The sequence below is a fragment of the Harpia harpyja genome, chromosome 11 (genome assembly GCF_026419915.1).
Source record: "Harpia harpyja isolate bHarHar1 chromosome 11, bHarHar1 primary haplotype, whole genome shotgun sequence".
NCBI classification, from domain to species: Eukaryota; Metazoa; Chordata; class Aves; order Accipitriformes; family Accipitridae; genus Harpia; species Harpia harpyja.
This window is the reverse complement of record NC_068950.1, coordinates 10,813,188-10,840,319: the sequence shown is the minus strand read 5'-3', so window position 1 is coordinate 10,840,319 and position 27,132 is coordinate 10,813,188. Positions and strand designations below refer to the sequence as shown.

General features: G+C 46.6%; 1 long non-coding RNA gene across 1 annotated transcript in view; it reads right to left on the bottom strand.

The window, feature by feature from the left end:
- LOC128148304 (uncharacterized) overlaps positions 1-26,735 on the bottom strand; it is a 41,544-nt gene extending 14,809 nt beyond the window's left edge. The window contains exons 1-6 of the long non-coding RNA XR_008237249.1: positions 26,561-26,735; positions 8,830-8,939; positions 5,544-5,634; positions 4,951-5,114; positions 3,977-4,090; positions 3,404-3,784 (exon numbers count right to left, since the gene is read on the bottom strand). This is a non-coding gene — a long non-coding RNA (uncharacterized LOC128148304). The remainder of the gene's footprint in view (positions 1-3,403; positions 3,785-3,976; positions 4,091-4,950; positions 5,115-5,543; positions 5,635-8,829; positions 8,940-26,560) is intronic.
- Positions 26,736-27,132: the final 397 nt, after the last annotated feature.

Below are 27,132 nucleotides of genomic sequence, written 5' to 3'. Positions count from 1 at the left end.
CTGTATTTCTAGACACACAGGCACTTGCCACCTCTCCTGTCCCACGTGAAGCATCCCTATTGCCCAAGCCTCTCCAGCACAGTCCTGCTTCCATGATGCACCTTGCCTCCAATCAAGCTAGCTCTGGGACATCCCATGTTGATGATAAGAACAGCCCCCAAACCCCAGGATTACTCGTGGGATGTGACAGAGCAGCTCATCTGATTTCAGCCATTGCCTGGTGGTTTTCCACAACTCCTTGTTGCATGAGCGAACAGAAAGCTGTGTCTCGAAGAGCACACCATTAAAACATGCTCGTTTTATAAGTGGGGAAACTGAAGGCCGAAGAGAGATATTCTGCAGGGGACTTTATGGTGGTTACTGCCCCTGAATCTGCCTTTCTGCTGCCTGGCTCTGAACCTCGCTGGATGTTGGGAAACCTCAGAAAGAGGTTCTTGGTGATGAGGAGCTTGAGCAGATGGTAACGATGAATGTAGGACCTGGACCCCTCACTGTGTGATAGCAGGAGGTCCCTGCTGTACTCAAGACACAGGTCTGCATCCATATGATCCTCGTTCTTGGGAAAGACTTTTGATACAAAGTATAGTCAAGGCAAAGATGGCATCACTTCCATCCCACCCTGCAGAAGTGGTGCCCCCAGAGAGCAAAGGGCTCAAGATGTAGGACTTGGTGAGAAGTGGCACAGCTCTGTAATGCAGCAGGCATGGGAAGCTGGGACCGGGATGGCCAGGCTCCAGATCTTGGTACCATACAAGAAGCTGCAACAGAAGAATGGCTGGAGCCCAAGTCTCCCAAACAAAGCCTCTAAAAATTTTCTGTTTCCAATATTTCCAATAATAACTCCCCCGCTCAAGTGGGTCTTCAAACACAAGAAAGCTCTCCCTGAAATACACTGGTTTCTGTTCCATCCAAGCTTTTTTAAATTTCTCAGACAAATGAATCACCAGAAGCATTTCCAGTCTAGGTTCAACTGGAAAACGACTGCATTTCCTCAAGAAATAACACACTGTGTAGGTTTGGATGGTTCCCTCTGAGGAATAAGGGAGAGGGAATAAGAAACAAAACAAAACAAAGCAACCCACAGGGGACATGAATTTTAAAACCCATGAACAGGTTTGGTTTTCAAATAATCAAAATGAAAAAATATTTCATATAGTCACTTCCACAAAAATAATTCTGTCACCCTGATTCTTTGGTGATGTCTCATGAAAAACAAAAGCAAGCTCTCCACCTCTGCTCACCTCACCTACAGTACCTCTGAGACAGCAACCTGCCAGCAGTTTGACTGGAGAAAAGGGCCTCATGTCTCCCTGTAGAGGCAGCCTGTGGATTCCCCCAGAGATGAGGGCTCCAAAAGAAGATTTGTGTGTTGGGCTCTCTCCATGCTGCTTTCCATTCCAGCATCAGTCTTGACCTGCCCAGACTTTCCTTCATCCCTTTGATAAGGATAACTTTAGGCATCCAGCTCTAGTTCCCCACACTTGGCTGGAGACATCGCAGGACTTTATCTCAGCAGCTTCACTTTGCTCTGGGGTTGCTGCATGGAGACTCCACCAGAACCCAACCCATCCTGCAAAACCTGACCATCCAGGACAGGGCCATCAAAATAATGGAAATCTGAGCAAACACAACCTCACTAGGGAGATACAAGGTATATGATGCCTCTTGAGGAACCAAAGGATCCTTCTACTGCTATTTGCACTGACTGGTGGATTGAGGAGTTTTCTATGGCTGTTGGCATCTATGTTGTTCATCTATGCTGAAGATGGCTGTGCTCAGAGATGAGACTGTTACCTTCTTTCTTTTCAAACATACTACCCAAGTCTCTCACGCACTGCAAGAAACTGGCTGACTGCTTTTGTACCTCTCCCTTCTCATCACTACCATCAAATCAGTGGTTACTTGAAAATATGGGCCATTATTTCAATTCTGGGGCTAGAAATTTTGGCTTGGTTATACTAGATTTGACCTATTCCAAAGCATCAAGTCAGTTGAATATCTGGTGTCAGGAGTTTTGGAGAAGTTGACTGGCTTATGTTAGTATGCTGTGGGGTTGGTGTCATGGTTTAACCCCAGCCGGCAACTAAGCACCACACAGCTGCTTGCTCACTCCCCCCGCCAGTGGGACGGGGGAGACAATCGGGGAAAAAAAAAGTAAAACTTGCGGGTTGAGATAAAGACAGTTTAAAAGGACAGAAAAGGAAAGGAAAATAATAATAATAGAATATACAAAACAAGTGATGCACAATACAATTGCTCACAACCCACTGACCGATGCCCAGCCAATCCCCAAGCTGCGGTGCCCCCCAGCCAACTCCCCCTAGTTTATATACTGGTCATAATGTAATAAGGTATGGAATACCCCTTTGGCTCATTTGGGTCAGCTGTCCTTGCTGTGTCCCCTCCCAGTTTCTTGTGAACTCCCAGCCTCTGCTGGCAGGGCAGTATGAAAAGCTGAAAAGTCCTTGACTTAGTATAAACACTGCTTAGCAACAACTAAAACCATCAGTGTGTTATCAACATTATTCTCATCCTGAATCCAAAACACAGCACTATACCAGCTACTAAGAAGAAAATTAACTTTATTCCAGCCAAAACCAAGACAGCTGGAAAAAGCCGTTGACCTAGAAGAGTACAGCAACACACAGCTCCTGTGCCGGGCTGTTTTCCCTGGGATGCTCTGGGCCTCGTTTAGCCTCTACCCACAAACAACATGAGACAAGGCATCAAACCTGAGCCTTCCTCCCAGTACAGTGGACCCACGTCCCCAGTAATCCTCACTGCCCAGCCTGAGCATGCTCCCATTCACATTGGAGCAGAAGAAACAGAGAGGAGAATCACCATGCTCCTTTGCACCTTTCCCAGTTGAACTCAGGATCAGCTTCTTGGAGCGAGACACTGCCCTGACAGCCTGAGATCTGCTCCCAAACATGCTCACACAAAACACCTGCAGGCAGCAACAACACATGGGCATGTTCCCGGAACTCTATAGAGCAGAGCCTGAGTTTTGAGGGCAGCCTCTGGAGGAGAGCAGGTAATCATTACACGAATAAATATGAGAAGTAAGGACCATCAGACAGCACAGCATCACTGCTTCCCAGAAAAAGGCAGTGGGCCTGAGTGGATTCATGTGCTGGACCACGAAGCTGGTGCCACCGGAGCCCAAATGCCCCCAACCCCAACCTCACAGCCCTCTCCAACAGGAGCTTTCTGAGCTCAGCTTACCCCTTCCCTCCGCCTGCTGCCTTTAAGACAGCATGCAGCACAACAGCTGGGAAACCCAATCTGGTCCAAATTTTGTTACAACCCTGCTGGTTTTTATCCTTGTTTACCAGCATTAATTTTAATGGCTTTCCCTACATTAACTTTGTCCTGAACCGGTTGAAGGAAAATTCCTACTCACTTGCCTTCTGGAGAACAGCCTGGGTAATTTTCCCTTGTCACATAAAAGCCCACCTGGGCTCCTCAGGAATGACAACCACACTGTGTACTTTGTTGAGGGCAATAAACTTCCCAAGGCTGGAGGAGGAGGATTTACATATCCTTGAATACACTGGCCGTTCTTTGTTCAGTTTGGGTCTTGGCTTGTGCTGGTCCAGCAGGTGGAAATTTCTTCCTCCTGTTCAGCATGGAAGGGAACTACTGAGCCTGCACCAAGGAAATGTAATGCTTCCAGGCAAAGTGGCAACCTCTCCAAGTCGGGGCAGCTTTGGGCTGGGTTCATCACTGGCCATCTGAGTCTCATTTTCCCTTGGAATCATTAAAAATGCCTGTAAAACAAGTCCTGAAAGAGATAACAGTGCTAGAATATGCATGGAGAATGTTTCAGAGAGGTGGGGAGCAGGAATAGAGGATGCCTTGTCCTCCACACCAGCCCTCTACTCTGCAATGCCCAACTTTGCCCATGCTGGCAGAGTTGGGCATCGCCCAAAAGGCAGTGCCCCTATTTGTGCTGTCTCACGTATCCCACACACACCTTTATTCACAGCAGGGGAGCAGAAGTGAGGATGATGCAATGCCTGAGCTTTCTCTCTCCTGTCCACTCTCCCTCTTCTCATCTCTGGCTCCTTCCAGCCACCATCCTGGCTTCCTGAAAGAGACATCACAAATCCATCCAGGCTGGGCTCTGCAGGAAAGAAAAAGACTGTCCTTCCCTTTGCTCACCAGATGCTGTGAGCTGTGGTTCCTCTCCTTTCTCCAGTTCACAGAAAGTTGTGACGGCTCAGGCCATGGGAAGGAAGAGAAACACTCAGGACTCTTTCAACGCCTTTTTCTCCCCATTGAAAAAACACGGCAACAGCTCTTTCCACCAAAGAAACGCAAGGGTTCAGTTCAGGCATGTTTCCAAAGTTTTCTGTCTCTGACAGCATAAAAAAGGAATATGGTTATGCCAAGGGAAGCTATTTGATTTATCACATGATGCCCATACTTTAAAAGTACAGATGTTTCCTCCATGCTCCAAGGGCCGATTCGGAAGACAGAGGGCTCAAAAAATCCCACTAAATCCAACCACAAGCACCTGGGCTGCTGTAGTGAGAGTGTTGCCATGGAAAGATGAGGGAGGCAGCAGTGAGATGGCTGGAGTATTCCTACCAATTAACATGAAGAATTTCAACTGCTCTGCGGTGTTTTCTGCAAGAGCCTAGCAACCACCTCATAAGTGTTATTCACACATCTGAGAAGTGTTTAGCAGGGTCACATGCCTAATAAGCTATGCGAGCAGGGAGGGATAGCTCTCCAGACGAGGCCCCTTGAGCATGGGCACACTGCATGTACGCAGCTTGGACACCTCAACTCCTGCTCCAGGAGGTTCACAGACTAGGTGCAGGCAGTCATTGGATGACAAAGACACCAGAGCGAGACTGCAGGGGGAGGGAGGGGGTGACATGCAGGAGAGAGAGCCACAGCTGCAGAGAGGAGAAGACCTGAAGAAGGAACTAGGTGTCCTACCTTCATGGGGCAAAACAGGGCAGCTTCTCATTGCTCAATTCAGAGATCCTGGCTGGAGAATCCCCGTCACCGGCAATCTCTTCTACATACAAGCAAACTTGTCCGCCTGCTGCATGGGTTCATTTCAAATGTACTGTTTCCACCAAGACTCCCGCTACTCTGCCCTAATAAAACAGAAGAAACAAGACCTCCAGGGTACCTTGCAACATCTCTACTAGGCACTAAGGAGTGAGTGACCCAGAGTCAGACACCACAGCATCCTACTTTCTTCCACCCTCTGAAGTAAAGAAAAGGCAGATACTCCACATGTGCCAGTCTAGCCTCTTCCACAAAAGGGGCACTACAAACTGACAAAGAACAGGTTCTGCCCATTCATTAAGTTCTTGGCATTAATTGATTTCTCTCCAACCAAGCCATAAAACCCAAAGCTGCATGCAAGCAGCATCCTAAAATATCCTTGTAAATCTCAGCCACCACATTCATTAATTACAACCCAGTGATAGTTCAGGCCATTAGTTCTGGATGGTAACTTCATTTATTCCCACGTTAATGCTCGATGTCAGTGGTTATCTCATTACCACTCTATTACTTACCTACTTAATCCATCATTGCAACCCAGGCCAGAAGGGAGGAGCAGAGTTTGCCCTGCGTCTGTAGGAAGACAATGCATCAAGTGCAGAGCACCTAGGAATCACAAACAAAACACTTCTCTAATCTGCAGCTGATATCTATTAAGAGGAGGAAATTACACAGATAAGTGGTGTTAGGAACACAAACACATTCCAACATTGAAAAATTGTGGATATTGAGGATTAAGTTTCCTACTAAATCAGAACCAAAAGCTTTGGCAAGAACAGAAACACATATTAGCAGTCATACAAAAAAAAATTACCTTAACTCTGCCCTCCTCCTCCTCCTCCTTGGACTCTCCTTCCTCCAAACCCCAAGTTAGATTCAAACAGTTTCTGCCTTTTGTGCGTTAAACACTTTGAAAAGACAGGTCAAAGTGTGGGCACTGGCAGCTGCTGCCTGCTGAATGCTCCAGAAAACATGCAGGCAGCATTGCAGATACCGCTAGCCCTGAGTGCTAGTGAAAATACACCTAAAGCCATGTAAAGATACAATAGTTATCGGCATTTCAACACGCACCCAGCTGGAGTTCCTCGTTTGGTGAGCACTTCCAAAAATGTGCTTTATCACACCTGCCACACTCCTGCCTGTCCCAGGACTTACTCCACTCACTGATCCAGCCCCATGGGTCTGATCAGGGTGTTTCAGCATAGCGAGACCAGCAGCTTTCCGTGACTCATTCCCTCCTTCTTCCCTCAAATAGTCTTGCTGCAGACAGCATTTTAATCTTCCCCTGATTGACTGAGAAAAAGGGAAGCCCTTTTTATGTTGACAGGCTGTGAAACCAAGATGTGAGTTGGGGAAAGGTTCAAAGGGACATTTCCCTTGCAGTAAGGCAGGTCCTTTTATGAGCAAGCAAAGTACCTCTGCTCCACCCAGATATGATGCCCATACAATAGGGCAGGTAACTGTGGTTTTTTACTGCTTCTAAGTGACATGGTATGGAAGGACTGGAATCCTCCAATGCAGAAGAAGCTGATGCCACAAAAGCACAACAGAGAAAGAAGACACAGCCCCAAGATGATGTCAGGAGTGAAATATCAGTATTTTCCTCTGTGATCAGTAAACCCCCAGCTAACATGCCTGTGCTGGCAAAAGTGGGCTCTAAATGGTGCTGTGCCAGAACAACTGACAGGGCAAGCCTGCAAGATGCCACAATCAGATGTAATTAAAATACCTTTGCTGCCCTGCTCTCCATCCCCTCGGCAATGAAATCCATTACAGAGTGTGGAAAGAAAATTATGTAAAATGTCCCTAAAGCGAAGTTGTTGACACCAGCGTAGGCAGATGGATTTTGATACACCCTTGATTAAACAGCTTTCTGCAGAAGGCAAAGAAGGCAGGAAAGGAGCTGGGTGATGAGCCAGAGGACCATCCTAGAAACAGTGGCTATTGCACAGGGAAAGCAAGTGCTGCTACAGGGGAAAGCTGCTCCATCAACCAGCCAGAGGCTAAAACAGCCTCATCCCCCTGGGAAGCAGGCTGCAACCCTCTGCTCCAGAGCCAGGCTCCTGTCCCTGAGCTCTCTGCTCCAAGTCAGGCCAGCAACACCACACAGCGCTGCTTCCAGCCTCTGATGAAAGGCTGCAGTGAAAGCAAGCAACAGAAAGCCTCACACGGTGTTCAGCCCATAGCAGGGCCAGCAATACTGCCATTTCCCATGGAGTTACACATAACGGGGGGGGGTTCTCCAGGATGCAGTAGGATACCGGCTCCAAGCACAATTTTCCCCATAGGCATTCATAACCTCTCCCTCTTCCTCATTCTCTCACACACAGATGCTCTTGGACTGATAAGGATTGAACTCTCTTGGCAGAGAGGGGCAAAGATAAAGTCTTCTCCCTGGCCATCTATTTATATCAAGCTGGTAGGAACTTGTTATCTTTAAGATCTTTGGCGCACACAGCTGCAATCAGCCATCAGGCTGGAAAGTTATTAGGGGTGGGCAAAAAGGAGGCAAAACCACTTTAACCCTGTTTTCTCAGGAAAGCAAACGAAAGGCAAGAAGAAAGAGTGTTACAACTGGGTGTGGGCAGCTGACCTGTCCAACTCTTAAAGACCTCAGAAAGAGGAAACCCACGTGGGACAGAGGGTCAAGCATAGCCCAGGAGCTCAGAGCACAGCCTGAAGATACCTACTGCACCCAGAACTGAGGTTAAACATCTTGAGTGAGCACACAGGCTCTGGGTAGGTATGGGTCATGGAGGTATACAAACTAGTGACCACTGCTTACCAGTCCTGTGCCTGTGTAATTCTGGCCCACTTTGATGGCCAAGAGTTCTGCAGTTGCTGTTACCTGGTGGAGAAGGCTTGCAGGCATGTCCCACAAGAAAAGGGGCTTTGCCATCAAATATTCCTCAGGTTTTGTGTACAAAGATATTTGATAGAAGACTCCAGATCAGGAAGGAATTATAAATCAGAAAGTATAAGATGCTCAGTATCACCAGCTCCTCCAGTAGTAAAGCCCCTGTTTTTGCACAACATTCATCTCTCATTCCTAACCTACTTCAGATGGTTCAAACAGAGGCTTGAAATTTTTAATTCCCCCTGCTCCCTCCCATGGCCTGAAAGAAACCGAGGCAAGTAGCAAGAATTCCATACCTAGCACCCACCTTATTATTTTTCTGGGACTTACCTGTGAGTGCCCTGTGTTAACCTGACACTTGGGAACCCTCAACTACTTGTTTTTACATGCACTTTGAGACTGAGGTGGCTTTTGGTCCCAGCTCTGCTCAATGCAATGCTCAGAACCCTGGTTCATAACAGCAGTACCACTGATCTTCAGATCTGCAAATAGCTGAGGGGCAGCCAAGCTCCCTTCTGAGTCATCAGAAATCCAACCCCATGCTAACAAATGAACCGCCCAGCCAGATGCAGAGAGCACTGCGTCTCCACCTTCCCTGCAGCGGTCTAGTCTGGGTAAGTATAATCGTGTCTCCAACAAGAAAGCAGGTGTTTTAAAAATGTGTTCACCAAAGCATTTCAATTAGCCATGTTTTTAAACACCATTTCACACCCAACCCAAGTGAAAATGAAATTGCATCTCAGACAGAGAGGAGTGCCCTTCTACAGGGTATCACAGCGACTTGTAGCCCCTGTTTTTGCACCTGGTAAAGGATTGGGGCACGGGGAAGCACCTTTATCTGAAGGCTGCCTTAAGCAAAGTCTCACATCTTTTAAAATAGGGCAAGGAGGTCACATTTACTGCTTAGCAACTTTCCTCTCAAAAAGTCATCACCCAAAACTTACCATGGTTATGTGTATGTGGGCACCCATGCACAGAGATGAAGGACGAGTTGGTCCTTGCCTTGGTCTCTGATAGTCCGTTCAGAGGCTGACATTTGAGCATTTTATTCCCCCTGCAAACAAAACACATCAGTTGAGCACTCCCAGGGAAGTAGCAGGACCACAGCAAATTCCCAGAAAAAGCCTTGGCAGCGTTCCCTCTGCTATGCAGCTCCGAGCGAGACAGAGTAACAGAGCACGACACATGGAGCAACAGAAGCTGAACAATGCACGTGTTACTGCAAGGAAAATTAACAATATTAGGGGGAAGAGGGGGAAGGAAAAGCACTTGCTAAGAAATACTTATTAAAACACAATCTTATCCTCATCTGACCCTAATTCTGATTAAAGAAAACCAGACAGACTGGCATCGCTGCTGGGGCATTCAGGCAATATCACTGACCATCCATGTATATAATTGCCCAGGAGGTCCCACAATGACCCCCTCGCCTTTCCTCTGGCAATCTTAGATGCGTTGGTTTAAGTCATCAGTATTTTTAAGGCCACTCAGCCCTGCTCTCCAGGCTGCCAGAGTCCTCTGATGTAGTCAAAGCATCTTCCAGTCACCCCAGACAGACTCCCAGACCAGCTAGCTCACCATGCATCTTGTTTACCTTTGCCCATCTTGGATACAAAAGGACACTCTAGTCACAAGTCCTGAAACCCCCACAGAAGATGTCCTTCCATGTCTTCAACAGAGATCAGCAAGGGATGTGCCTCCCATCCAAGCAAGCCCATTGAGCTGGTGCACTCCTTAAAGAGAGGTAAATCTGCTGCCCCCAATAGGGTTTGGGGGGCTTCAAAAGCCATCTAGCTTAGGACCCAAGTATGCCTGCCCTACCAGTAGCTACACCACTACTTCACAGGAGCACAGGCAAGACCAGATTTTACTGAGTTTAGGGACCATATGCATAAGAAATCTTGGGAAAGCTAGACACATGCTGAGCGGTTTGACTCATGAAAAAGGTCACCGCTGCTGACCGCCCAGCAAGCAAAGGGCTTGGTGCAGCGTCCCTTATCAGTCACTGTCCATCAAGCCTAATCACATGGCATAATAATATTCCCTAAATAAGTTTTACATTTAAAAAAGAATGCAAAACCAGGGGAAAAAAAATACTGCGATGGAAGGGGAGAGGTGAAGTTCAACCACTGTAAGAAACCCTAAAGACAAACACACATTTCACATTTTGAAATCTGTAAGAGTTGATTTTCTGTTCTTCAGCTTCAATCACCTCTTTGCTAGTGAGATTTGGCAGTAGCCCAGGTCTCCTGAGGAAGCAGAGGCAAAGATTTTCCAAAGGATTTGTCACCCACATCTCCTCCCGCAACACTCCCTTGGGGATTTTCTAATGAGCAAGGTTCTCCTTTGAAAAAAATCTGCCTTTAAAAGACTGGGCCATGGCCACAAGAAACCCAAGAGCAATATTTCTACCTCAGACCTAGCTCCAAGCCCAGCATTCGCCTGCAAGCCCTGCTGCCCTCCACCTGTTTGAGGAGGATGTTTTCATTATTGTTCAATTTGCAATGAGTTTAGCTTCACGTCCTTCATTGGATTATTTTTATATTTAATGTCCTCTCCTCTCCTACTCTTCTTTTTATAGACTGATAATCCAAGTCCCTTGGTAAGGCTGAGTAATCTTGATCAGATTTTAATCAAAGTAAGCCAGATCCTCAGCTGCCAGTATTGATGCATCTGCCTTTAAATATTTGAATGATGCCGATTTACCCCGGCGAGGCGCAGGCCCCATCCATTCAGAAAATTTAAATTCCTTCCTATGCATCAAGCTAAAAAAACAAGACAGAACAAGCAACCTGCTGCGAAGGGGGTTTAGTTTATAAAACCAATACCCAGGATTTCTGAACTAAATGAAAATCTGAGATAATCCCTCCCCAAATCCAGCCTGGGAAAATCACTCCGGACAGATCAGTATCAAGTAACTTCTTAAAACACACTTTTTCCTCTTGTGAAAGCTACCATCAAGTCAGAGAAAAGGGAAATTACCCACAATGCCTCACTCCTTGACATGACCCAGAGAATTCACATTTTCCGCCCATAGAAAATGCATATTTTACCCATGCAGGCTTCTCCAGGATGGACCTGCTTCTGCTTTGTTCAGCAATGACCCTTGTGTCACTGCCAAACCCCAGCATCCAAAATCAGCATGTTAGTTGGAAAATAATGAGATTTCTGGAATACAAAATGTTGGCTCCATTTTCTTTACCTTTAAAGATGATATCTGCCAGCTTCCCTCCACAGATCAGAAAGATAAAAAAAGCACTTAGATGAAAGAGAGTCTCATCTAATCGCCTGATTCCAGGAGACAAGTTTGAGGTGGACATGGGGGCTGTCCCACAGAATTTGTCAGTATTTGGACTGCAAACAGTGTCCAAGTGAAGCCAGAAATAGATGATTGCCTAAAACACTCTGGTAAAGGCAAGACAAGCCAGTTACACTGATTTACTTCCACATTTGGGGGAAAACTCCCAAGAAACACTAAGGATTTCGCAGCTTCTCTTTGGTCATTTCTACTGAGACAGAAGTTAAATCAAAGGCAGCACGTCTTGTGCTTACACAAGCATCACCTGAGGAGTTATGCCAGTGCATTGCAATAAATCTGCATTTCCATCCTTATTGCTAGAATATTGTAAGGTCTTCCGGGTTTGTCAGAACCACGCTCTAGTTTAGGCCCAGTCCTGAACAGGAGGAGGAGAACAACTTGAGGATCTCAGTCCCTCCTTCCCTCAGGAGGTTGAGGTTTTCTATTCACCTTTTCCAGCTGTTGGCTGGACCTGCCCTCCCTTCTACCTCCAGCTGGGTTAGCTTACAAGCAGGCGGGCTGGGATCAAATGCTCTCCTGCTCATGACTGTTACTGCCATCCTGCTTCACAACTAGATGTCTCAGTTTTGCTCTCCACAGCCCAAAGTCAAGCTGGAGGAAATACAATCACCCTCTTGCAAGAGTGCAAGACACAGCTCAGTCCCTGAATTGCACTTGGATCCGTATCATGTCCTTCATGCAAGTCCAGTAAAACCAGTGACCCATTCAACTGAGCAAATACTACAGGATTAGATGCTGCCCTGCTCGGGACAAAGCCACGGGACAGTGTCATTAAGATGTTATTACTCATTAAGGGGACCGAAAAACAGGCTGGGCATTAAAAAAACATTAGTCAGCTGATGGTTGTAAGGAGAAATTACAAAAAGGCAGAGCTAGGGATGAGGAAAGAGCGAGGACTTTGTTTCTTTCCCCATGGCTCCTCCACAGCTCTGTGAGTAGAAGAATGCTCCAGTGGACACAACCCCACCAATTTCTTCCCATACAGAAGGAACACTAAACAAGCAGCAAAGCCCCTGGTGTCATGACCAGGGACTGACCCCAAACCCTGCAGGGGGTTTAAATCCAAGTCACTGGTGGCTCCTCCAGTCTCTAGACTTGCCAGACAAGCAACCCACATGGCATTGATCTGGCTGCAAGCAGACACTTGGGAAAGCTACAGCAAAATCAGCTAAGGTGGGACTCAACCCAGGTTACGTATTAATAGGCATATTAAACCACCCTGTATATAGTGTCATGAAGGAGCCTATATGGAGGAGCATTTGCAGGGCTGTTAATGAGCTTCAGTTCCTGCAAGCAGACTGCATCTTTTGTCCTTTCATATTAGCTCACCCAAGCATCCCTGATTTGAGACACAGGTTCCTACAACAGATGGTCTTATTAGTGTCTGTGTGTAGTGATAAGGAGACAACAACAGGTGGCCTAGACAGCAACTAAAACACTTCAGCCCACTTGCCCCAAAACAGGTTCAAGATCATGCCAAGGGCAACCAGGATCAAAGCACAAGAAAGATGTTGTGCATAAGTGGTCCAAACTATCCTCACATGCCTTCTGCACTGTTAAGATCTCAGCTGGAACATGTTGTCCAGTTTGGGATGCTGATCTCCCAAGACGGTACAAACAATTGGAGACAGTCCAAAGGAGACAGACAACAGTGACTGGAAATCTATAGGAGATGGTTGACAAGGAGAGATGGAAAGCTTTTGTGATGCTCAGTCTAGAGAGGATGGAGACATGGTTACAGTCTTCAGACAAGCAAAAAGGAAAGGGGAAAAAAAACACCCCACCTTTCCCCACCTGTAGAAAGGACAAGAAATTCTAAGCTTAATTTAAAACAAGGAACCTTTCAGTCAAACCTTAAGAAAAACTTTCCAAGTGTACGGACAGGAAAAGCACTAGACAGTTGTCAGATCTCCACTGCTTTCTTCCAAACATCCACAGTTAAATTAAACCCTTTGGGCTACGCTGCAGGAGACCCCATAACTCAGCCACAAGGCAGTCAAGAGAGTTACGAGCTCATTCTGCACTGTGGCATGGGGAACGGATAGTCCAACACCAGTGAAAAATAAATTAATTTCCAGCTCATCATAAAAAACACCAAAAAAACAAAAAGCCACACAGCAGCTGCTGCTTAGAGGGACCTTTAAAAACCCTTCCAGTGTGAAAAGGCCAGCAGGGGAGGGAGCGGGTGTGTGCTTTGAGGACTGGCAGAAGTGGGGGGAATGGAGAGGAAAAAGCCACCGCAAAGCTGGGCCTGCTTGGGTTGTGGCAAACAGATCAAGAAAAGCAGAGCAGCAATACCTACCTGTCAAAGCAAAGCCCTGCTGAAGTCAAGAGGATGCTCCAGGAGCATTCAAAGCTGTACTCTGTTAAGTGACTCACCCACCACGCACTGCTCAGCTGTGCCATCAGCAAGAGGGGCCTCATGCCCTCGCAGGACCTCCCATGGAGTCTTGGGTGCTCTCTCCTCTGGCACATGCAAGCCTTGCTTTTAGCTGGTGGCTCCCTTGTTCACCTGTGCTGAGACAGTACTGTCTCCAGGTTGGGCTATTTCCATGCTGTAACTCAGGACTGAGCCCCCAAGCTGCCTCCAGCACTTCATGGGTGCCAACGCAAGGCAGGACTACACAGCTGAGTGCTCTCAGCAGCCAGAGGGGAAAGAGTTTGGGCATGTCCATGCTTTTGTCCATGTCCAACCAATTAAAACAGTACATATATTTATACATATCCAACCAAATTAAATATATATTTTCATATATCCAACCAAATAAATCGCAACTACAGAAGCTCTTCAAGCCTGAGGCAAACCTGGGTGTCCCCAAACTCTCCTGAACTTTACTTTCCTTGGAACATGGGCAGCAGCCCAGCATTCGTACTATCCTCCTTGGATTTTTGTCCTGACTGCCTGCTGACCTCTTGTATGAGTAAAAAATACAGCCATTTTGTTGGCTGCCTCATCATGGGCCTGCCCTATTCCAGTTACATTGGCTGGAGCTAATTCCTGCATCATATCTGCAAATTTGTCTAAGCCAAAACTTCTTCTTGTGCTCCATGGCCCAAACCGCCCTGGATTTGAGCTCTTCTTATATTTTTGGCTGGATCTGGAGTTCAGGGAGCTGAGAGCTGCTTGGAGAAACAAAACCCTGCCTATTTGCCTTGGTACTCATCAGAAAACACAGCTTGATACAGATCCATGATAAAGCCTAACCACCCAATGGAGAGTTCCCTAGTGACGCAGAGAAGGTTTGCAGCAGGTTTCCTCCAGATCTAGCCATTCCTGCATGCCAGACCTAAATTTTAAGCCCAGAAATATTCCTCCTGAGTTTCTCCTACCACATCAACTTGTCTTTGTGGGAGACTTGGCTCAGACCATCACACTCACTGTATTTGCAAGACTAAGTGCAGTCAAAGTCAGCTCACCTGAGAAGAAACTTCTTGACCTCTTCCACCACTCCTTTCCCTGTGTACATCATGGAGAGACCGTGAGACACATCTGCAGTGAACTATTATCCTCTGCGCTTTGCCTCCTGCTTTGTTTATAGAGAGTTTGGGGAGATTTGTGGGCCTGGTGATGAATTATAGGGAGGAAGACAAACATATTTTACTGTTCTGGGCAAGGAGTGCTGGAATCCCGTGGACATCTGGAGGAATTATTTGCAGAAAATTAACATTGTTTGTCATTTGCATGATGAACTTCTGGATCTCAAATGAATGATGGGAAGAAACCGGTGGGAGACGTTCATTATCCTTGATGGAGTGAAGCCCCCTGACATGATGCTAAGGTCACCATGATCTATGGACCTCCTGACTGACAACTCTGAATGCTCTGGAATTGAACACACAATATAACTGGGGGCGTAAGCGATCTGCCACATTAAATGCCGAGGCGTTAATAATTGTTGCTTGCCTCTGATTGCTGGAGTTTCGGATGCACTTGTTCTGGCTGCCTCATAGGGCACACATGTTAACTCCTTCCTGACTAATTTCAGAGGACACAAAATTCAGCCAGAGGCATCTGCAGGTATCCGGGCAGCCTCACAGATTAAAACTTCCAGGCTTTCTTGTTTATCTCCTGATGTGCTCTTCGGGAACGTGCTCAGCAGCTCCCTGACACAGATTCCCCACCTCTGCCTCAGTAGCAGTTACAAATCCCAGGCAGTGGCAGATGACGTGCCTTCACCAGCCCTGCAAGGGAGACACTCAAATTCGCAGCACAGCAGAGAAGCCCTCAAAGTTTTTCCAGTACCACAGTGCAGCACACCTCATTCCTCTGTATGTTAATGTTTGCTGCTTGGGAGCTAACTTCAGGCTTTTTCCTTGTGACTCTAACATGTACCAATGCCAGGGAGCAGTGTTTCTTGAGAGCTGGGAGCACCGCTAGCTGCAAGGCAGGGTGGCAGGCACCCAGAAGAATTGTGTCTGAGAAACATCGCCTTGCTTAGGACATGACTCTTGGTCTCTCAGCATCTTAGTTTCTTCCTTTGAAAAGCTGAAATATTCTTTGATCTGCTTCTGAATTGTTGCTCCTAAGTCCCCGAGCTGGTGTTTCCCAAACTGGGGGGAGTGAGGTCCCCTCTGCTTCCCAAGGAAAAAGGCACAACTGGAGTGCAGAAGGGATGTGAGGTCTATCCAGAGGAGTGGTGCGGGTGCATCAGCCATGGCAGCCTTATTAGAGAGGGGGGCAAGAAAAGTAGAGGGCACCTGGGCCCGGATCGAATTCACTCACAGAATCACTGCCTCGAGTGCTTTTGTAAGCTCTGCTAAATTAATTTCCCAGTGCTTTCATCCCCCCCTACCTCTAAGAATAGAGAGCAGCACTCGCCTTCCTCACAAGGCTGCTGGGAAGACAAATTCACAAATGTTTCTGAGGCAAGAAAGCAGAAGAGTGTATACTTGCTGAAAGATGTAATGAAAAACCCAAATGTTTTGGGTACCAGGACCACCCCAGCATCACCACATGACAAGGAAAGCAAGGGAAGTCCTCTGTGGACCGCAGCCTCCCCAGGAGCATGAGGGTGTAGGGATCTGAGGAGAGATAATTACACTGACAATATTCTCTGTGCAAAGGTACTGCAAAAATATGCTGACACCTTTTCTTATATCAAACGAAGCCCTACACTGATTAACACGGGCAGAAAAATTCAGTCCCTGCCTTTCTGGAACATCTCAGGGCCATGATGCAGTGAACAAGTGGATGGGGCGATGCAGTTTGATTTCACCTGGGAGACGGGACGAGAGCACCCTATAGATTTGGGGCAGGCGTGGGAGAGTCTGCACTGTACCCACCAGTGCTCTGTGAACAACTGCAACTCGGGGGATGGCTCCACTCCAAGTTCTGTCCCCGTACTGGGACTGGAGCTGAGACAGGGAAGGAAAATGAGCATCTGGAAGTCTATATGAATAAGCTAATGCCGCAGGGCTGTCAGTCATGTGCTAATACCCTTAGCTAAAGAAACATATTGATCCTGATTGCCTGGAATTGCACTTGAAAAGGGCTGGGTGACATTTCCAAGGAGACACGAGCTACTTTCAAGTCAATTAGCGACATTGGAGGATTCATGCCGAGGGGACGCACTCACCTCCGAGGAATGCCAGGAGAGAATGAGAATTGAATTAAGCCTTTTCATACACCGAGAAACAAATCCTTTAATGGCCTGTAACAGCTGACGGGACACCCAGGGTCGCCAAAAGCATGCTGGCAGCAGCTAGGTGAAGAAATTTCCCCCTGGTGAAGCTGAGGACTGCAGAGCAGCTGAATCCTTGCTAAGGGCCCAGGAGGGCATGCAGAGCCGCACAGGGTAATCCTCTAGATAAGGGAGCAGAGGAAAGCAAAGTTTAAGTTCCATGTCAACAATGCACGTAAAGCTCTTCAATCCTCTCCAGGTACCTGACCTCCCTTGGGGCTCAACAGGAACACCACAGCCAGCAGCATCTCACGTGTGACTGAACAGCACGTGACCTTCCTGGAACAGGCATTTAGATGAGGTCTTTTGCCTGCTGCCTTCCCCAGAAAATTCCTTCCTAATATGGATCCCAAAGACTCCTTCAGAGCCTAGGATCCCAGGCAGGTTTGAAACCAGCACAGCAAATCCAAAGGCAGAGAAATTAGGGTAACTCTGCAATCCCTCTGATTTTTCTACTTGCAGGTGCTCTGACCCGTATTTAGTTTCCATGGTTCCTTTTATGTTCCTATAAACATGAGGCTTGTACCTGAATTCAAGGCTTTCTGGACAGCTTTACAGAGATGATTTCCTGCTCCCTTGCAGCAGCTGCGGTTATTCTGTCTCACAAGCCAAGGAGCACAACCCATCGATCCCTGTGCAGGAGGGTAAAAAGCTCCAGTGAAAAGCCTTTCAATCCATTCTGCAAGGTGAAAGTGACCCCACCAGCCCCAGAGTGACCAAGAAGCCTCAGACCTGAACAGGCCCCAGGAGTATCTGAATCTTCCTGAGTATGGCATAGGAAAAAAAAACTGGAAAGAGAAGCCAGTCCACCTGTTTTCTCCAGCCTCAGTTCTGCAACGAGCTCTGCAAACTCTCAGACACTGTGGGTTTCCTTGTGATAGCATCTCTCACTCATAAGCCCAAAGCCATCCTCAACATATTGGTGACATTCAGAGGCCCCAGAAATGCCAGTGTTCTTCTGAGTATGGCACTAGCCCAGGGAAAGCTGCCTCTTGCCCCCACCTTCCAAAGCCAAGTAGTTCAGCCTAAGCCTAAGAGCTAAATCATGTCCTTAGCCCCTTCCTCATCCACCCACCTACACCAGGGATGCTGCGGCAACAGCTCTAACAGGGCTAATCCTTCTGGCAGGAAACCACTACTGCAGCAGCACAAGTTTTACTGGGCACGTAATCACAATTTGCTACTCGTCCTCGCCATGATGCAGGTTTTCCTAGTCCAGGACAAACCAAGATCATCTCGGTGCTCTCCTGCCTTTCCGCCCTCCCCTCCTCTCCCCACTGCTACAGTCCTGAACTGAGGAATAGAGACAGCCAGCTCCAGTCCCAAAGGAAATCAGATAGAAGTTGTTCCTTTCAACTCAGCTGAAGAAAAGAGCCCATGTTTATAAACCTGCAGGCTTCGAGCAGAATAAATGAATCTCCTAATAGCCCCTGCAGACAGGAGGAGACTTGGGAAATGGATGGTCCCATGGGTTCACCAAGGATTGTCCCTCCAAGTTTTTAACCAAGCATTTTCTCACTGGAGACCCTTGCACGGCCAGTGATTTTCCACAGAAGAAAACGAAAGCAGAATTCTGACACACATCTGACAAGTCCTGCAGAGCCAGAGCACCCATTCCTTTGGTGACAGAGATTACGCACACCTCGGACCACAAATGTCTATCCAAAGCACAGCCAAAAAGCTCAAGAAACACATTTTCACTAGAACAACACAGTGCAGGGTGTCAGGCTCCTTTTGCAAGGACTAGTAGGAGCCTGGATCTCAATTAAAGCTAGCAGAGCTCAAAATAGCCTTTTGCAGTATTTCCAGCCTGTAACAAAAAGCATGGGTCATATTACTGAAAGCACCTGAAAAACACGAACCTCTGAGGCTCAGCTTCAAAGTGACCCTCGTTTCAACACCCGCATATTTTCCTCCATGGATGGAATATGGTTAAAAGCGACACATGACTACTATTTAATACTAAGAAGTCGACCAGACCACATTGATGCAGACAGAGGCTACGCTTACAGGTAGAGAGCAGATGCACAGAAGTGATTTTTCCAAGGCTATACCGTAAATCCAAAGCACAACAGAGACTTAACCACAGGTCTTCCAAACTCCCCCTTTTCTCCCAAACCATTGCACTTTTCTTTCTGCCTGCTATTAAAAGCCAACTGAAGGGATACAGTATGGCTGCATGGACATGCTCAGCAACCAGTCCTCTAGTGAGGAGCACAACTGAGAGAGAGAATCCACTGCCTTTGTGAGATGGGAAGAAAGTGGAGGGGAACAGCAGGGTGCTCCTGACAAGGTGGGAGGGAAAGCAAAGGGGTTTTATTTTTTGCCTTTACTGTGAAGACATGTCTGTATTTCCCTTATTAACAGCAAGGTTCAGCCCTAGCTAGAGAACAGCAGGAGAGGCTAAAAAATGGGGTCTTTTCAAAGCACCATTTCTCTATAAATATCAAGCATGAGCTGTTGCTCATGAGAGCAGCCCATTACATTTCTGGGGCTCTCTCACTTAGCCATGCAGGAAGCCAAACTGGTTGACTTAATGACCCTTTCTGGGTTTCAAACAAAGCAACATAACCCCCCTAACCACCAGCAGCCCAGAGGGACCCACTAAGGTACTAAGCCAGTGTAAAACATGGGACAAAGTCAACTTTGATTGTCCCAGGGTCTGTGGGGGCAGAGGGGAGGGTTCAGCTCACTTCCATGCCTGAGGGACCATCAACATACCTGTATGAAGATGCCACCATGTGTTCTGGTGTATTTTATCACTCTCTAATAAAAAGAGAAGTAGTTCCCTCTGCTACAGAGCACCATATGCAGGAGAGGTTGAGCCAACTGCCCTTAGCTCCAGAAAGAAGTCTGCCACGATGCTTATAGGGTCATGGATGCTGTAAGGAAGGGCATGGGGACAGAGAGAGACACCAGAGGTAGACGTGCTTAACTGGCCAGGTTATGAGCCGATGGATTAATGGTGGGCTCTATGCTGGGTGGGTGGAAGGGGGAATGAGCAGGTGTCCGGGGAAGCTTGGGGAATGGTAGAGGGGGAAGACTTGCATCGAGTTTTAAAGCTGTTTGCTCTGGCCCTAGTTGCCATTATGAATTTCTTCTACCCTTGGCAAAAAAGATGGAAAACCCAACCTAATATGAAGTTGGAGGAGAACTCAGGTCATTATCCTTTTTTCACAGCCAGTTTCAATTCTCTTCAAACCCCAGTTCACCCCAGCAATCCCCACTGAAGTGGCCTCAGAGAATCCAACGACCCCAGGAGTCCACATCCGGCACCAGGAAAGCACTTAAATACACACACATACCCTGGGGGGAGATCTTCGCTCTACCTTCTCATATCTAGACCTGAGGGCTCAGTTGTGTCTTCTTACATAGACATTTTTATGGAGGCAGGGGAATTAAGTTTTATTAAAATAAGGGCTTTGATTCTCTCTGTCACATGCTCCCATGACACAGGAGTTCAACACGACATGTATCACCAGGAGGGATACCAGTAAAACTGCAAGAACTAGCAACCAAAAGACCTAGGTTCAGGCCAGAGGCAAGGAAAAGACACAACATGACAAGGGGCTGAACATCTTGTATTGCTCTCACGTGTGTCCTCAGGTCAGGTGTGGAGCAGAGACAGAGAGGCAAGACAGCAATGAAACAATGCTGATCATGTTTTCCTTGCCCTGTGCCATTCGTACTCTAAGGCTGTTACAGCTGCAGCCACGTGTTCCCCACACAGCTACAGGCAGAGAGGATTTTATTCTCTCTAAAGCTAAATCTCTAATCCAAAAACCTATGGATAAAAACCAGGGTTGGGAAAGGAAGGCTTGTCCAGCTTTCACCACCCAAGAACCGGCTGCGCAACTGCCTGGGTGCCAATAGGACAGAGATAACGATACTGAAGTGGATAAAATCAATTGTTCTGTAAGAGCTTTCTGGGACCATTAGTTAATTAAGCTGCCAACAGATAAAGGTCTGTATAAAAAGCTCCGATCACCTTCAGCACCCAAGATTAAAGAAGAGGAATGGGTTTTGGTGCCCACCCCCTGCCTACCTGCAAAATGCAAACCTATTCTTTCTCTGCATGCTCTCTACTTTCAGAGAAGTAAGAGTTAAAAACAAATCCACACTCCTTCAGTAAAAGCAAAGACACTGCCAAGCAAATGAACACCGGGGAGGCGGCAAGTACAAGCCCGCGGCTTGCAAGCTGCCCAGCTTTATTATTTCTTGAAACAAAGATATCACTTAGTGCAAAGATTTCTCAAGAGGTGCAAGGGATGCAATACCTGTGATGAGCCCCTTCCAGACCCATCGTCCTCTTGGGAGCGTCATTTGGAAGATGACAAGCAGCTTTTTGCTTTGCCCATCCTCAGTCCACCAGCAGCCACATCCCAGCTTCCCCCATAGATGTTGAAGAGTTCTCATTCTCACCGAAGGAACAGTGGACCTACCCCATCCATGCTATGCTCCAGTGGCCTCAGCAGAGTTAAACCCAGGCAGGGTCTTTCTAGAGAGTGCTCCCTTCCCCAAGGTGAACTGAAAAGGAAAAAGGGATTTGGAAGCCCAAGAATGGATGGGAACAAAGAGGGACTGTTCTCTAAAGACCTTCAATAACAGGGTATTCTCATGAAAACCACGGAGCATCATGAGGTCTCAGCAAACAGGAAAGCCAAGGACTGCAATTACCTTTTTGAACACCCTCAAAGATGCTACAGGACTAAGCACTGCTCTCCTCAAACCTTGCCTTTCCAAAAGTGATGGCTTCCCAGTGCACCTTTACCCCACTGGTGACCCACAGAGTCCTTGTAACCACATTCCCATCCTTACATTTAAATCTCACTCAGGAGCTGAAGCCAGAAGTTAAGTGGTTTACACACTTCTGCTGAGATGAGTAGCATCATTTTCTCCTGGCTCCCCACGTGAGTTACAGCCCCCTCTGGGCAGTGCAGAATTGCTTTTGAAGAGCAGCTAGGAACACTTCAGCACTTTCTGAACAGATAAAAGGAGAGCTGTCGAATCCAGTACATTCTGGGGAAGAGAGAGATTTTGCTTCATGATGGCTGTTTACAGCACTAGCACAGCCCTGGCTGGGATAGCATTAACCACCGTCATGCTCTGGCAAAGTTACCATCACCACCCCACTCATATTTGCCATAGGAAAGAGCAGAACATTACTCCAACAGCCTCTGGTTAACACGCAAATCCTAGCCGACTCACACACACCCTGCTGCCATCCAGGTTTTCTGAGGTTCTGACTCCCAGTGTGCTCAAGTCAGAGCCGGCCCCCATTTTTACAGCTTGTTGGAGGGCAGAAGCTGGAAAGGCTATAAAGTGGAGCTCCGGGGGGAAGACACAGGCACGTCCCAGCACTTCTCTGAAACAGAGCAGTGTGATGGGCTCCTGGTACATCACGACAGCACAGCAGAGACACAGAGTAGTGCACCAGTGGCCGTACGACCCCCATAGGGCTAGCAGCACCCCAAAACCAGCAATGAAACCATAGGACTGAGCAGTAGCATTTTACCCCTCCTCCCTCTGCATCTCACTTATCCCAATCTCACAAGGCCTTCCAGCAACACACAGCTCAGGAACATTTTCCATTACTTTGTTTAAACACTTTCCAAACCCATTTAATCTTTAGCATCCACAGTATCCTGTAGCAATGAGTTCCGCAGTTTGCCTACATGTCGCAGCAAGCAATTTCTCCTTTCGAAGTATCCACAAAGTCATTTCACTGCAGATGCAGAATGAGATGAGAAAGCAGGAGGGAGTCCAGAGGAGAAAAAATAAAACTGTCACAGCTTTAGGAAGAACAACTGGCAAGGAAAGGTTAAATGAACTAGGTTCATTCAGCCTAGGGAAAAAAAAAAAAGAAAAAAAAAAAGAAGACTAAGGCACAGAGGCATAACAATCTCCCAGTAGCTAGCAGGTTATTAAGACAGCAGTCGATTGTTCTCTGTGTTCACGGTGGCAGGAGAAGAAGAAATAATTTAACTTGGAGCAAAGAAAGCTTAAGTTTAGACATTTTAAAAAAAACCAACCAAAAACCCCCAACTTTCTCACTAGAACAGATACCAGGGAAGTTGCAGAATTTTTTACCGGAGACATCTACGGAAAGGTTAAACAAACACCTGTGCAGAGGGGAAAGGTGTAATTGATCTTGCCTCAATGCCAACATACAGAGTAGATTATCTGCAAAGGCTCGTTCCAGCCTTCTGCTCTGTGATACCAACAACAAACTTTCAAAATGCTTTCTTCATGCATTTTTAATTGCATTTTAATTTTTGTCCTCATATAGCTTGAGACAAGTATAAAAAAAGAAGCTGTGTCTAATAAATCAGAAATTACATGTTTTCCATTTCTCCAATGTAATAAAAAGATGTAAAAGTTCCAAATCGGAATAGATATATGTTAAGCTATACAGTTGCGCCAATAAATATGTATGGGTGTCACGTCCCCTTTTGCTTTGCCAAAAATAGTACCAAATTATGCCAACCAATGAGAAACTATGTTTCATTAGGAAATGAACTTTAAAATACAAGATTAAAACGTGTTTTTTAAATCAAGATTTCCTGCTTGTTGATTTAAATCATGATTAAAATAGGTGATTTAAATCAACCATCCTGAAAAAAACATGCATCTTTCTCAAGTCTTTAGGGTGGAGAAGACAGTTGTACCCTGAAGATCAGTCAAATAATTCTACTTTCTACTGCTCTGCTCTTTCTCTAGCTAAGCATTCCTACCACACTCATCTTCTCTAAAGAAAAAGCAATTTCCATACCCAAGCGTGACACCCCCAGTCCCTTTAACTACCCTTCTCTGGACCTTGTGCCTGCACAGTTCTCCTGCTCAAGGAGCATCATCAAGAAATTTCAAGCTGACAGAGAATCCGTCTCAAACAAACTTCCCTGTGACAATTATAATCAGATCCTCCCTGGATGCAAATAGTGCTTCTGAGCATGGGCTCCAATCACGGCTCGTGAATAATTACGACAGGATTTCAAAAGCCGCCCTCAAGAACAAGTGGAATGTGGAATCAACATGCCTTCTCACGGGGCTGGAAGTACACAGACGAGAAGGGAACTGTCTGCCAGCAAGACACGGAGCAGAGCACCCCAAAGACCTCGTTACAAACGGATTTTGGATATTTCATGCCAGAGTTGGACCTGTGGCTCATGTCAGGGATGCACTACAACTTCTCCAGATCCCAGTCACTTCCAGTATGATCTCAAACATTTCAGCCAGGGGTGGCTTAGCATCTTGTCTAAGCCTTCTGTCTTCTTGTTCTCCTCCCAGCAGGTGTCCTCTTTGCTGCTCAATGGACAGGGCAGCTTGACACTTACTAGACACAGAGTGGAGTTGGTCTCAGTGAACTTCAGCCTGTGCCTAAAGGAGCCATGAGGTTTATGGGCTGACGTAGCTCTGGAAGCCCCACTGGGAGCTACAGCCATACATCACATGTTTGGGTGGCACACTGCCAAAGCCAGTCTCTGGCTCCAGGAACAGACACAGCCAGGTACTTTCTTCTGTGGTTCAGCCGCACGAAGCAAAAGGAAAGTCATGGCAAACACAGCAAAAGAACACCACCAGGGATCACATTCCTCAGCCACGGTCTAGAGCATCAGGGTGCCACAAAAGATGGTGGCTCCACTCTTCTGCGGACCGTTCTGGTCCAGGGATGGGCAGGCCATGTCTCCAAGGTCATGTCACAAGCTTCACACAGCAGAAGCTCCCCCAGAGCTCTGAAGAGAGCTCCAGACTCCAGAGACCCTTTGATTTTCAGACTACTCTGCCAAGACCACCAACAGAGGTGCAAAACACTTGTGTTTCAGCATGCGCTTGTCTATCAGAACTAGGCTGAACACCAGTTAATTTCCCTGGGCCCATGGACACAGAAGGGACTGAGATAGAAAGCAAAGCCCAAAGTGTACACCCCTGGCCATGACACATCCCAGCTTTCTCTTTCCTTTCCTCCAAATCAAAGATCAACCTATGGTTCTGAAGATTCCCCAAATGGCTTCCACCATTTTTATTTATTTACTTATTTATTTAACTACTCTGAGGTACAGAGGAACAGAAAGCTAGCAAGGAAGCTGAACTTCAGTTATTGCAAAGTCGGAATGACTCTCCAGTCAACACAGGTAGAGATCCAGCCTACCTGACTGACCTCCATGGGCCACGTGGAATACCCCAGTGCCAGAATCTGCCTTCCCATGTATAAGAAGTGAGGGAGGTATCCTGCACTGGCCAATGAAAACTTTCCAGTTTCCAAAAGTGTGAAATGGAGGCAACTCCGTCAACCCAAGACAATAGCTTTGGGAATCACAAAGATCTCAACCCCAACTAGTCCATCCAGGAAGGAAATGCCTCATTGCCATTTTAACTGTCTTGGTGGTGGCAATTTTAGTGGAACAGGAGTAGGAGTGGAAAAAGGCATCAGCAAGGATGGAGGTAGAAAGGAGAAACAAGGACAAATCAAAAGAAATAGCCAGAGCTCTAAGAGGGAGTGAACAGCCCAGAATCAACTTGAAATTTTCTCAGTGCATACTGAGATTTCCTCAGAAACAAAACGATTCCACCAAATGACATTTCAGCAGGAATCCACCAAAATGAAAATTCAGGATTTCACCACCACCACCAAAAATTGTAATTTTCTCTCGTTTGGCTTTTAGGCATCAAAAATCAAGGAACTGTCAAGATTTTGAATGCTTTTTTCTTCTTTCTTTCTTTCTTCTTACTCCTGCCATTAAATGAAACAGAAAGAATGGCAACTAGGCAGGATTCAGCTGCCTTTGCCTTCCCACCTCTTCCAACTTGCTAAGACTTCCTTCTTTTTTTAAACAAAATATAAAGAGTCTGTGAAATGAAAAGCTAACTTATGTTACAAACTGCATTTGCAAAAAGTCAAGGAATCTTTGAATACAAGTACGGAATAGAAACAAAAGATAAAAGAACATTACTAAAAATGAGTTTTAAGCTTCCCATTAAGAGAAGTCCTTCTGTTTGGTACAATGGAACCCTTGGCATTTTTTTCTTTAAATTGATTGCTGTGTTGTTTTGTTTGGGGTTTTTTACAGGTTTAATATTTTCCCTCTGCATTAAGTTGGACAGCACAACAAGACACTGGGCAAGTCAGGCTTGGGATTTCCAGCTTTGGCTCAAAGGCCAAAATCTGTTGTTGATCTCTTGGGTAGACAGCAGAGAGAGGCCAGAGTAAGCTTTAAAAACAAAATCAACACCTTCCACCTCTTTCTGTCTGCCACCCCAAGCAATTCTCCTTGCAGCACGAGAAGGCGGCCAACACCTGAGCATATTTTGCAGATTCTCCTGTGATTTCGCAAACTCACCCCGTGACAAGAGAAAGCAGCAGCAAGCTACAGTCTCATCTGCCTCTCCTTCTCTCAGCAAGTAAACTGACTGCCTGGCCCCAGATTCTGTCATTAGAGACAGGAGTCGTTAAGAATTCATGCCCACTGCCAACACTGCATTTTTTGGAGAGGTCCTGCACTCAGGCAGAACTAATGAGCAGGCAAAGCAAGAGAACGGCAGTTAAAGCAGAAAACATGCACACAAATATAGCCAAAATGAGAATGCAGACTTATCTGTAGGTCTTCTCCCCTCCGAGGTACTTCAGCAGCATCTCATAATGAAATGTTTACCCAGGGGAAAGGATGATTGTCATACCTGTTATACGGATGGGAAGGCTGAGGGAGGAAGGATCTGACTGTACCCAGATGTACTGGAGGGCTGTGTTCAAACTGGGGCTGGATTTGAAAGGACCGATCCCGACATATTTGTTCAGCCGAGGAGATCACAAGGTGAAGACAGCACCATCACCTAGATGGCTCTGAAGGCTGCAAATTCTCAGCTGTAAAAATAGGCCAGATAATACCTGTCTGAAGGGGATTTACCCTGCCATACTTGCAAAATACTTTGCAGTCATTGGACAAAGGATTTTATCAAAATACAGCCAGAGGCTGGACAAGATATTAACCTCCCCGTCTTCCAGCTACTGAAAAAAAATCCTGCTGGTTTCTAGGAGCAGAAAGCAGTGCTTCTTCCTGCATTTCTGTGCGTAATAGCCATCCCGTGGAGCATGTGCTTACCACTAATAAGAACCCTAACTGCAATGGAAGAGCAGAGAACTTAATCACATATAGAAATAGGACACTCAGAGAAAGGATTCACAGAGGGACAGGCTCCCTTTGCGCCCATAGAGCAGTTTACATAATGAAGGATGCTATTCAATGTATACA